This window comes from Lepus europaeus, chromosome 1 (assembly GCF_033115175.1).
Source record: "Lepus europaeus isolate LE1 chromosome 1, mLepTim1.pri, whole genome shotgun sequence".
Taxonomy (NCBI): Eukaryota; Metazoa; Chordata; class Mammalia; order Lagomorpha; family Leporidae; genus Lepus; species Lepus europaeus.
In genome coordinates this window covers 123,750,113-123,762,052 of record NC_084827.1, presented here as the reverse complement: position 1 = coordinate 123,762,052, position 11,940 = coordinate 123,750,113, and positions in this window count along the sequence as shown.

The window sequence follows — 11,940 nt, the reverse complement described above, 5'->3', positions numbered from 1 at the left end:
CATCTTCAGTAGCTGAGATCAAATTCTGGTTCCACCACTTTGTAACTACATTCTGTGCTTTGGTTTCCTCATAGATAAAATGGAAATAATATTAATGCCCTCGTCCTAAGGTTCTTGAGAGGATTGAAATAAGTATTTCACATAAAATACTCAGAACAATAAATGGCACACTGCAGGTGTCTGGCAAATATTTGCTAACTGAACTTTTTTAAAAAAAGGATAAAAGTTTGGGTGGTAGATATGCTAATTACCCTAAGTTGATCATTAGCCAATCAATCAAAACATCACATTCACCTCACAAATATGTCCATCAAAAAAGCACAAACCTATTTCTATTTTCATTCTTCTTTGTTGGACATTTCATGCTGATCTTGTTACTCCCATTGGCTATTGCTTCATTTTAAATCCTTTTCATTTCCCCCAGGGCTTAGTATTACTTCATCTTCATACCTGCATCAGTGACGCTCTCCTCACCGGGACTTGCGTCTCACATTCTGGGCACTCATCTTCTCCTTTTTGCTTGGCTAGAATGCCATCCAGAATGTTTACCATACCACTGCGCTGCCTTCACGGCTGTCTCTCCCTTCTCAACTGTCACTCAAGTCAGCCTTATGTTGTGCCTACAGCCCAAGTGATTTCCAATCGTGCATAGTTTGTTCTGATTGTCACTGTCCACTGACAACATGGGTCATCATCGGCCATTTCAGAATGCTGCACTCTTCGCCAGCAGGGGGTTTTCTCTAGCAGTTATTATGGAGCTGTGCAAACAGTCGCCGGTGTTTAAGTTGTATCACACTCTCAAACTTTCCTCTTTTACGACTCCCTGGCCCTTTGCCTGAACCTCTTATAATTGTAGTGTAAACTGATCTACACTTTCTGTGCCATTACTATCATTAAATAAGCCCTCTGGGGCAACACTATCTCGACCCTGGAGGGTGGCTGGTTAAGAATCCCAGCTCCAGCTCCAGTATTACATGACACAGGGTAACTAACCGAGCCTCAGCTTTCTTACCTTAAAAAGGGAATAATACAAACTACTTTATACATTGTCTGAAGAATTCGATGAGATAACATTTTTAAAATGCTTGCTTTGGCATCCTAGTTAAGCTCAGTGTGCTCTATAAAACTAGCTATGGTTAATTGTGAAATAACCCAAACGTCTCTCTTTATTTACATGTGCACATAGAGCAGGACTGTCAGGTGAGCATACATGCTGTCTGTTACATTCTAGATTTTTAATGAATATTTGTTGAGGGCATAATTCCTGGTATGAACAATGTTTTTTAAGAACTCAAAAACATGTTTCTCAAACACGACGTGCCTTAATCAGGGGATTATTTCTGCAAATCTCCCATTAATGAAACAGAAACAGGAGAATATAGACAACCAGGATTCCTGTGACTCACTAACATCTCTTTTCCTCTGTTCCCTCATTCATTAATTAAGCAATTATTGGATGCTTATTGCACAACTATCAGCAAATCCTTTACTTGATAAGCTATCTTGTACAATAGCTGTTGGCTAAAAGAATAGAATTCCAACAATCCAATTGTGTATAGTTGCATTTTATCTTTTTCTTTTAATTCCTTATTTTTAGTGAAGGCCAGTGTACTAAATCCAGTATGTAGAAGAAGCAAATGATCTGGAAGATTATTTTTAAAAATATGCATAAGGTCTCAGAGAATGGGGGAGAGGGTTGAACATCCACTACACCATCTCTCCCAATTCAGGGCTTTACAGAGGCAAGCCTATTCATGCTTAGCAAGGAATCTGTGGCTACAATCTACAATTTCCCCACAAATACCTAGACACTAATTTTTCGGTGTTAAACAAACAAAATCCCAATTTCTTCTATTTACAGATGTCTTAATAACTAAATCACAAGTTGGTTTTCCTTTCTTGTCATTAACTTGTTTTCACAGTTGGCTTTTTTTCCTGAAGGATAAATCTGTACTATTACAGCCTGAGGGGCATTTAAGATACTGCTTTGCACCTGGGAAAGCCATTTAATTACTCGAGCTGTCAAAATGTTTTATTGTAAACAGCTTTTCTGATAGAGCCTGTTTCTCTCCTATGAACTATCTTCCCCAGAAGACAATCCTCCTAACAGAGGAGCATAGAGTACAGGTGCCATCATTTAGAGGAATGAAGTTTTTATGTCTGAAAATATCCCATCCTTCTTCTTATGTCTGATTAAGAAATAGTGCATATTCATTTTTCTTTAGCTTATCTGCATCATAAAACATTATCATACTAAGATTTTCAAAAATGAAATAGACTGCCTAAACCACAGATAAAAGTAAGGTTTTATTTGAAATAATAAATGTTGTCCTGTGTGCATCTACTAACTATTTAGAATATACTCTAACAACACAAAAAAATGGGTCTAGATTTTGTAAAATCTTATACGTCACACAAAAAAGCTGACTATCACCCAAATAAACTCAGGAATAAAAAAAAAAGTCCCTCATGATATATTTTTAAAATATATCATGTGGGATCTCTGTCTTTAATGTGCTGTACACTGTTATTTAATGCTATAAATAGTACTCCAACAGTGTTTTTTCACTTTGTGTTGCTATGTGGGGGCAAACTGTTGAAATCTTTGCTTGATATGTGCTAAACTGATCTTCTGTATATAAAGAGAATTGAAAATGAATCTTGATGTGAATGGAAGGGGAGAGGGAGCAGGAAAGGGGAGGGTTGCGGGTGGGAGGGAAGTTGTTGGGGGGGGGGGAGACATTGTAATCCATAAGCTGTACTTTGGAAATTTATATTCATTAAATAAAAGTTTAAAAAAAAAGTCCCTGTAATATACAAAGGTCTTTTACACATGGCACAGTTAAAAGAGGATTGTTTCATCTGCCTTGACTGAACCTAATATTCCAAATCTGTTATAGCTCTTCTTCATTTTCAGAAAACTTACTCGAATTCCAGGATCAGCTCTGCACTTGGAGGACCAAGAGCATAGTTAGGGGAAGGTTTTCTTGTTTATGTAGAGGCAGGGTTCCAATTTATGTACTGTGAATTCTCCATTCTGGAGTCTTCTTGTCCAAGAATAAAGGTGGTTTGTTAGGTAGAGAAATACAGTGAAGTCTACATTATATCTTTTAAAGATCGTCAGCAGCTAATGGCCATAATTAGAAGTAAATAATTAGCACATTTATTTAAATTAGGCTGTTAGCTACAGTCTTATTGTGAATGATAAAGTTTCTAAATCCTTGTGCTTTGATAACTGTCATGTGAAAATATGGAGGAATCTAACAGTTCCTGTATGTGTAAAATTCAGACAGATGATTTCTTATTTCTAGATAGGATAATTAATAAAGAGGCCCCGACTGCAGTTAGTATATTATTGTAGTTTCAAATAGAACTCTAAACCGAATCTCAAAGAAGGTCATCGTTAACAGCCCTTCTCTACTGTATATTCAAACATTCACATACACCCCTTCACGTACATGTAGGCATTGAACTATCTGTGATGTTACTACAGTTCATAGTATCTATTGTGTTGCTCAAAGATGCTGCACTGAATCTGTGTCAAACTGCAGGTGCACCTAGCCTCTGCTCTAGGTTTTACTGAGAACCCGCCCCCCATGACAGCATCCAGATACATAACTTTCTTGCTACCTTAAGAATTAGGATTATGGCTTTTATCTTGACTAACTAAGTGTTCTCAGAGTTAGAAGTAAACAAGGGGAGTTGATTTTTAGCCTACTGGACAAGATGCACATATCCTACCTGTGAGTGCCAAGGCTTGATTCCTGGCTCCTACTGCAGACTCCAGCTTCCAGGCACTACAGACCCTGGGAGGCAGTGATAACAGCTCAAATAACTGGGTTCTGCCATCCACAAGGGAGGGAGTCTGGATTGAATTCCTGGCTCTTGGCTCCTATCTTTGCCCAGCCCCAGTTGCAGTTGTCTAGGGGAGTAAACTGGTGGTTGAGATCTCTCTGTCTCTATAAATAAAAAAGAAATTTTTTAAAAAAGTAATGAACGATGTAGGAAGGTAGAAATGCTTGTAAAGTTATAGACAGGGAGTAATGCAGCAAGGATATTTATCTGGAGGCATTGTGAGAAAATGGTGGGATGAAGTGATAGGAAGCAGAAAGATGTATGTGTAGACCAGTAGTTCTCAACTCTAGCTGTGTGACAGAACTACCTGGAAGCTTTGAAAATAGTGCATTTGCCAGCACTTTGCTTCCAAGTATTCTTATTTAATTTGGGATGCAGCCTGGGCATTCGCTTTGTTTAAAAGTAACTCAGTTGGATTTAATGTGCAGTCATGTTTGTGAGACACTCATGAAAAGACAGGTGCCAGAGACCTAATAGTAGGATGGCCAGATGACAGGACACCTATTTAAACTTGAATTTCTGACAAACGATGACTAATCATTTAACATAAGCACATTTCAAATATAGCACTGACATACTGAAAAAAACAACTGGTCATTCTTTCTGAAATTTGAATTCCACTGGGCATCCTATATTTTTATGCATGGGAAGAGACTTATCTTACATAACTAGAAAATAAAGCAAGGCAAACCATCTCATATTAGTTGAAAAAGGCCCCAAACTATGAACTGCAATGTGGAATGTTAGTGTGCTGGTCTGAACCACAGGAGCTATGTGTCCATAGTGAACAGATGATAAATTTTGCCCAAGTGTGGTCTTTGCAAATGAGCAAAATTCCCAAACAGGGAAGTTTTATGCATTCCCTTGCCAAAATCCAGTGTAAGATCTGACTACTTTGATGTAAAAAGCGCCAGGCACTATTGATCATCAAGAAGAGCAAGCAGGAGATTCTTGGCATCCTCGAATGGAGCTGGGAATAGATGGCCCAAGAGCCCCTCAGCCATCTCCGGGCCCGCGACAAGCTGCCTTGGAGTCTCCCTAGACTTTCCTGGGAGAACGGATCGGATCATGCTGTCAGCTGTTCCCTTACTGTTCTCTCTGCGATGTCCCTGCTTTGATGCAGCTTTGTTGTGAAACTTGGCCTGTGTGTGATGTTGGTTTCTTTTCTACCATGTGAAGAGTTAAAACTGCTCCTTCTTTCTTTACTCCCCTTTCTTACCTTTTGCTCCTACTCTGACTACGTGATCAAATGCTGTGTTTTAAGCTGTTTTCACTCCTCACAAGTTTCTGAGATTTTTCTTTCAGAGCTCCAACAACAGTTGTCAGTTCATGCATCAAATCCAGAGGCTTTCCACCAGTTACCGGGACACCCCCTCCACCTCTGAGCTAACCTGGGCCTCGCAGCCCAAGTGTTGCAGACATGGATCTTTTCATTCCTACTAAGTCTCCTGGTGCAAGGTAATTCCATTGAGTTCTATTTCCACCCAGCTCTATGACTCATACTCAGTATAATAAGGTCCCACCCCTCTTTATTTGTTCAGTATTTGACTCTACCACACTCTAAGTTTCCACAATCTACAATTGTAACCAAGGATTTGAGGAATGGCCTCTGAGGGCCCCCCTGTTCAGGAAAGTGACAGACAGATCCTGAATGTTTTATGGATGTGGGGGGGGGGGTGTGGGTGTATTCTTTTGTTTTGGTTTTACTTCAACTCTCCTACACACATAATTCTGAAGACCACGATTTATATAATGAATAAATTGAGAGCACATGGTTGGAATCATTCAGATTGGCTGAAGACAACCCACTGGCGTCTCCTGAGATGAATCTGGCATGTTTGCCTCCTACCAAATTTGGTAAAACAGCACTGATCAAGGTGAAGAATGGGAGAATTCAGGGTGACTAACCTGTAGTAACTTCCAGTGCTTGACACACTAGAATTCAAAAACAAAACAAACATAAGAAAAACTTGCACAGTGCAGCTGTGTTTGTTTTGTGGCGAGCCTCACCTGGTTAAGAGGGAACTTTGCATCTCTTGCATCTTGCCTGAAATACCAGTTGCAGCTGTGCTGGCAATAGAAGACTAAATCTAAGCCAGTGTTCCTAACTGTGGAGCTCATGGAAAGGCAGAACAGCATCACCTGGTAGTTTGTTAGAAAAACAAACTCTTGGTTCCATCTCAATCCTACTAAATCAAAACTCCTGGGGTAGGAGCTCAACAGTCTGTGTTAACAGGTTTGCAGGCTGATTCTGATGGCTGCTCACATTTCAGACCAATGCCTTAAACACTAATGATCCCTTCTGATACATGAGCTCTCTCAGCATAGCTCTTGATGGCATTGACTCTCAATTCTGCCATTTTCTTTCATGGTATCGCCTCTGACCCTGGAGAGAGACATGTTGCCCCCCAGGACACAGAAACACATACAGCATTACTACCTGGGGCTCTGCTGACACTCCAGGGTCTCTCTGTTGCCCTCCACCATGGCAGGAGCCCTACCTCTGCTCAGTGACACAACTTGGGTCCTCTTGCTAGTACAATTAGCGAGAAAAGAATTGGATATTTATCACCATCTGATTCTAATACTGCACAGAACTCTATCAGCTTCCCCTCCAAAATGTCCTGAGAAAGTTCTTTTTTTTTTGACAGGCAGAGTTAGACACAGAGAGAGAGACAGAGAGAAAGATCTTCCTTCCGTTGGTTCACCCCCCAAATGGCCACCATGGATGGCGCTGCGCTGATCCGAAGCCAGGAGCCAGGTGCTTCCTCCTGGTCTCCCATGGGGTGCAGGGCCCTAGCATTTGGGCCATCCTCCACTGCCTTCCCGGGCTACAGCAGAGAGCTGGACTGGAAGAGGGGCAACCGGGACAGAATCCGGCGCCCCTACCGGGACTAGAACCAGGGGAAGCGGCACTGCAGGCAGAGGATGAGCCTAGTGAGCCGCGGTGCTGGCCCTGAGAAAGTTCTAATCCTATGGCTGCAATTGTGGTCCTTGAGTGATGGGGAAGGGAGATCCAAGATCAAGTCTCCTCTCAAAGCAACAATTCTCTGGCTTTGGCTTGCACAGGAAATCATGAGATCACTTAAAATACACATATTCAAGCCCAAGAGGTTCTGAAAAAATGACAGTCAATGGGGTAGAGCTCAGGAATCATTATTTAACCAGACCTCCAAGAGATCCTTATTGAGTTGCTTTTGTAATGAGCTTGGAGGGCCACTGCCCCACACAATAGTAGATACAGCCCTCTTAGCCCATGCACTATATCCATTTCCAAACTTTCTGAGAGGGAGAACCCTCAGCTCGCTCTCAGCAAATAACTTTGTAATGATAATAACCCCACAGGTTCATATGACACTGGTACACTTCTAAGGTTCTTTAAAATGCGACACGTCAAAACAGCAAGGGCACAACTGACATTGCATTCAGAACATTGCCTTTCAATCTCAGCAGATACCTAGAAACAATTTTGGACTATGTATTTGTGGCTGTATAGAACATGTAGGTATCCATGCTGTACATGAAATCAGACACTATGAAACATGCTTCTAAGGGAAATCTAAAACAAGGCATCTGCCTTTCTTAGCAAGAATGAACTTAAGGTGATTTTCAGTGCAACTGCTTTAGAGAGTCCCAGCTGTTTTTAAGGCAGTGGTCTAAAAGAGGGGATTGTGTATTTTTTCCATACTTGGAAAAACTTACCATGCAACTTCCACAGCATACTGCCAAATAAATACTAACTATGTCTATTTGGAAAATATGCTTTCGGCACTTGGAACAGGGACGTAAAAATCAACCAAGAATTCCCTTAATTTAGAAGTGGACAGAGACCCCAAGGACACATATTCATCTTGTAATAATAAAGAATGAGGCCATCCTCTTGGGAACTTTCCACTGGGCAGAAGCTAGACCAGTCACTTTTATTAGAAAAGAGTGTTAATGCAGCTAAGGTTGCACGTCTGATTCCCACATCAGAGAAAAACTATTCTCTGGTCAGCAACCCTGAACTCCAGCCAGCTGTGTTGCAAAGATCTGCCATTTGTCAGGAAATGTTTCCAGAAAAATGGAGGAGCTGTTAATCCCCCTGTACAAGAAATCTGAGCTCTCTTCACACTGGTTCACAAAACTGACTTCATTACTGTTGCTGTACGTACTGCTTTTTGGATTTAAAAGCACCTGCCTCGCTGGGAGCATCATCTCTTTCTACACAACAGTTTCAACTCTGCAACATGTTAGGGAATCCAAAGCAGAATCCCCAGATATTCAGCAGACAGCATGGTGTTCAACTATGATCACCTCTGTTCCATAGGAAAAGCACCTACTTGCAGTTTTCCCACCAACTTTTTGTTGTAACAAGTGCTAAGTTGGTGAGATGATGTTGCTGTCACTTCATTTTAGTTCTGTTTCAGTTCTTTATTTTTTGTACATGATTCAGGTTATAGATTCATATGTACTAATTCTAACTAAAATGACTGTTGGAAGATTGCATACACTTTCACGCAGTAAGGGAGGTGTAAGTGTGTATTACAGAAACACATGTATTAAACAGACATCATCCCATCTTCCCATCGGTTACATTTCTCTAAAGAGAAAAAGACAAAAGCCAAAACCAAAGGACGAGTCGACTTTACTATGCTTTTCTTAGTTCTCACTTATTTTCTGTTCTGATTTTTCTTTTGAACAAGAAACAGAAAGAAGGTAAAAAAAAAAAAAATCATCATTCCAAGAGGAACTGTGTTAAAGTAAGCTTTGAGGACTGGAGCCAAAGGCCTTTTTCCGTGAGCTTCTGGAACAAAACAAAAATTGAAACCCAAGTGCACAGATAGCAAGTGGTGATGCTCCCTGCGGCAGCTTTGCAGACTGAAGCTGAGCTGCATGCGCTACCACTGGTGACTGTTAATGCTGCGGGCCCCAGATCAAGGGGCAGTAAGAAGCACCAAGTGTGGCTGATCTCTGCTCCATAAGCATACTAAATGGGTACAAACTGCTGGGAGTTACCCTCTTGACAAGAAACTCTCAATTCACCTTACCTAGAACTGTGTACATTTGGGCAAGGCTGGATAAATGACACAGTGAGGTCCAAACCCCTAACTCCACAGGCAAGCAAATGATCAATTAAGGGCAACAGACTTGAGAACAACTTTTTTTTTTAAAGATTTATTTATTTATTTATTCGACAGGTAGAGTTACACACACACACACACACAGAGAGAGAGAGAGAGAGAGAGAGAGAGAGAGAGAGAGACAGAGAGAAAGATCTTACTTCCGTTGGTTCACTCCCCAAATGGCCACCATGGCTGGTGCTGTGCCAGTCGGAAGCCAGGAGCCAGGAGCTTCTTCCTGGTCTCCCATGCGGGTGCAGGAGCCCAAACACTTGGGCCATCCTCCACTGCCTTCCCAGGCCACAGCAGAAAGCTGGACTGGAAGAGGAGCAACCGGGACTAGAACCTGGCGCCCATATGGGATGCAGGCACTGCAGGCAGAGGATTAACCAAGTAAGCCATGGCGCCGGCTCAAGAACAAGTTTTGCTGTTAATTTTCATAATACAACTCATTAAGGACAGAGGTCCTACATGGGGAGTAAGTGCACAGTGACTTCTATTGTTGATTTAACAACTGACACTCTTATTTATGATGTCAGTGATCACCGGAGGCTCTTTCCATGAGCTGCTAAAGCTATGGAAGCCTTTTGTGACCACAGACTCCATCAGTATTTGGATAAGGCCATAAGCAAAGTGGAAGTTCACTCCTCCCTTCAGAGAAAAGTACATCCAGTGAGAGAGGACAGGGGTTACACAGGGAGTCACTCTCAGAGATCCTTCGTGTAGGATATTTTTTGCAACAGAGTCTTGGCTAAATCTTTACTTAGCACAGAGTTGGTTCTATGTATATAAACTAAAAATGAACCATAATGAAGAATGGAGGGGAGAGGGAGTAGTAGGTGGGATGAGAGTTTGGGTGGGAGGGTGGGTATGGGGGAAAGAAACACTATATTCCTAAAGTTGTACCTAGGAAAATGCATTCATTAAATAAAAGCTTTAAAAAAAAAAGAGAGACTTGTCCAAGGACACAGCGTAACATCAGTTATCACAAAATCATCACGTTTTCACACCAGAGATGTTTTGGCTGTCTTAAAATATTAGAAAGACGAAACGAACGATGCCTTGAACAGTGTACCTGACTCCCCGTGCAACCCCTGTCCTTTCTCACTGCATCTCGTTGCTCCTGTCTGCATGAGCTTCCCTGCCTCCTTCAGATTCCCCTCACTTTTCTAAACCATTGCTGAATCTCCTCCTCGCACTATATTCCTCCTTTCTCTTCAACTCAGAGAGGGGCATGACATAGGAACAGGGAGAGAAATCGAGTATCTACTGCTTATGCTGCTTGGCAACTTTTATTCCAGGTGCTACATTTTGACAGGACATTTCAAATGCCCCCACTATGCAGCCAGCTTTGCAATGAAGATGATGCATTAAAAACTCTAGTAATATCAGAAGAGAGATTTTCTATTTAAATTTCTGATTCTACCATGGCTGGCATATGCCACAGGTACCTTTTATGCACCCTTCCAATTCTCTCAGCTACAACTATCTCTGGCTCTGGGTAGGATGGCAGAGCTCAGCTCTGAGAGGGCTCCAGCCAGCCTCATACAGGCTCAATCTGCTGGCAGCATCCCATGGCAGCCCTTCAGTCCTGTCTCTCTCTTTCCTATCCCCTGGGTTTTCCTATTGCTGCAGTTGCGGGAGGCCTACAGAATCCTGCTTAGTATACAAGCATGCACAACTACAAGCATGCAAGTTGGGGAGAATCTTTAACCAGTGGGAAATGGGAGGTAGTGGAAATTATTCAGCCTCCTCTCTTCCCCAGCCTCAGGCAAGATACCGAAATACAGAGTGCATAGAACTTCATGGGCAAGAGTCTCAAGGCCAGTTTTCTTAGATATCTTCCACCTTTTTTTCACTTCTGTTATCTGACTTATACTCTCTAGTAAAGTAACAGCACTCAAACCTGCTGTCTAGGTAGCAGGTCAAGTGTTGGTGTACTTTTCTATAGAATTTCAAAAACAACTTACATCAAAGTAAACTTCATTTAAGTCCATTTTCCATCTTGAAGTACCCTTGTACTTTGAATTTCAAAATGGAATAGGAAGTATTTTACAATATAAGATTTGGCATTTATCAACTATGTCAGTATATCTAATACTGAAAACTTTAACCACTGGTTAACTGAGAACCTGGGTGTCAATGACTTCCTCAAATTCAGTGTTAAAAGGAGTTCTTCCATATATTTACACTTCACAAGCTTTGGCATAATAAGAGTACATGCAAATTAGAATAAAGAAGGAGGAAAAAGCATTAAAATGCACCATCAATTTATGTTCCTTGTGTTTTCTATCTAACTTCAATGACTTAAGTTCATTTGTGGTAAAAGCAAAATATTTATAGGTTTTGAATTAAAAATATATGAGGATTCTGGTAAGATAAATAGATTTTTCTTTAATGTGCAACATGTTAGAATCTTTGATAGGCATATCACTACAAGATTTTTTATAGACATGTATCAATATATCAATGTGTTACATGTTGGGGATCCAGTGGCAGGCAAAAATAGAACTCCTTGGCCTGGGTAGTTTTCCACCCATTGAAGGAAGATCATCATCAACCCAATGACTGTAAATGAATGTGAACTTATAAATATGAATAATGTTATAAAGGGGAATTACAAATTGAAATTGAATGAGAGTTTATAATACAATTCTGACAAGGACTCAAAAAATCTAAGGAGAGTAACATGTATGTCATTTGCAACATGATTTGATTATGAATCACTTTCAAAGAATTTTTTTTTTTTTTTTTTTTTTTTGTGGAAGGGGAAATGCTGGGTTAGAAATGAGTCTGTAAGTGGGCTGGATGTTTGGTGTAGAGTTGTCCCCAGCTGTGACACCCACATCCTACATCAGAGTGTCTAAATCCCAACTTTGCTTCAATTCTGGCTTCCTGTTAATGTTCATTCTGGGAGGCAGCAGGTGATGGCGCAGGTGGCTGGGTCCCTGCCATCCACTTGGGAGATCTGATTAAATTCTTT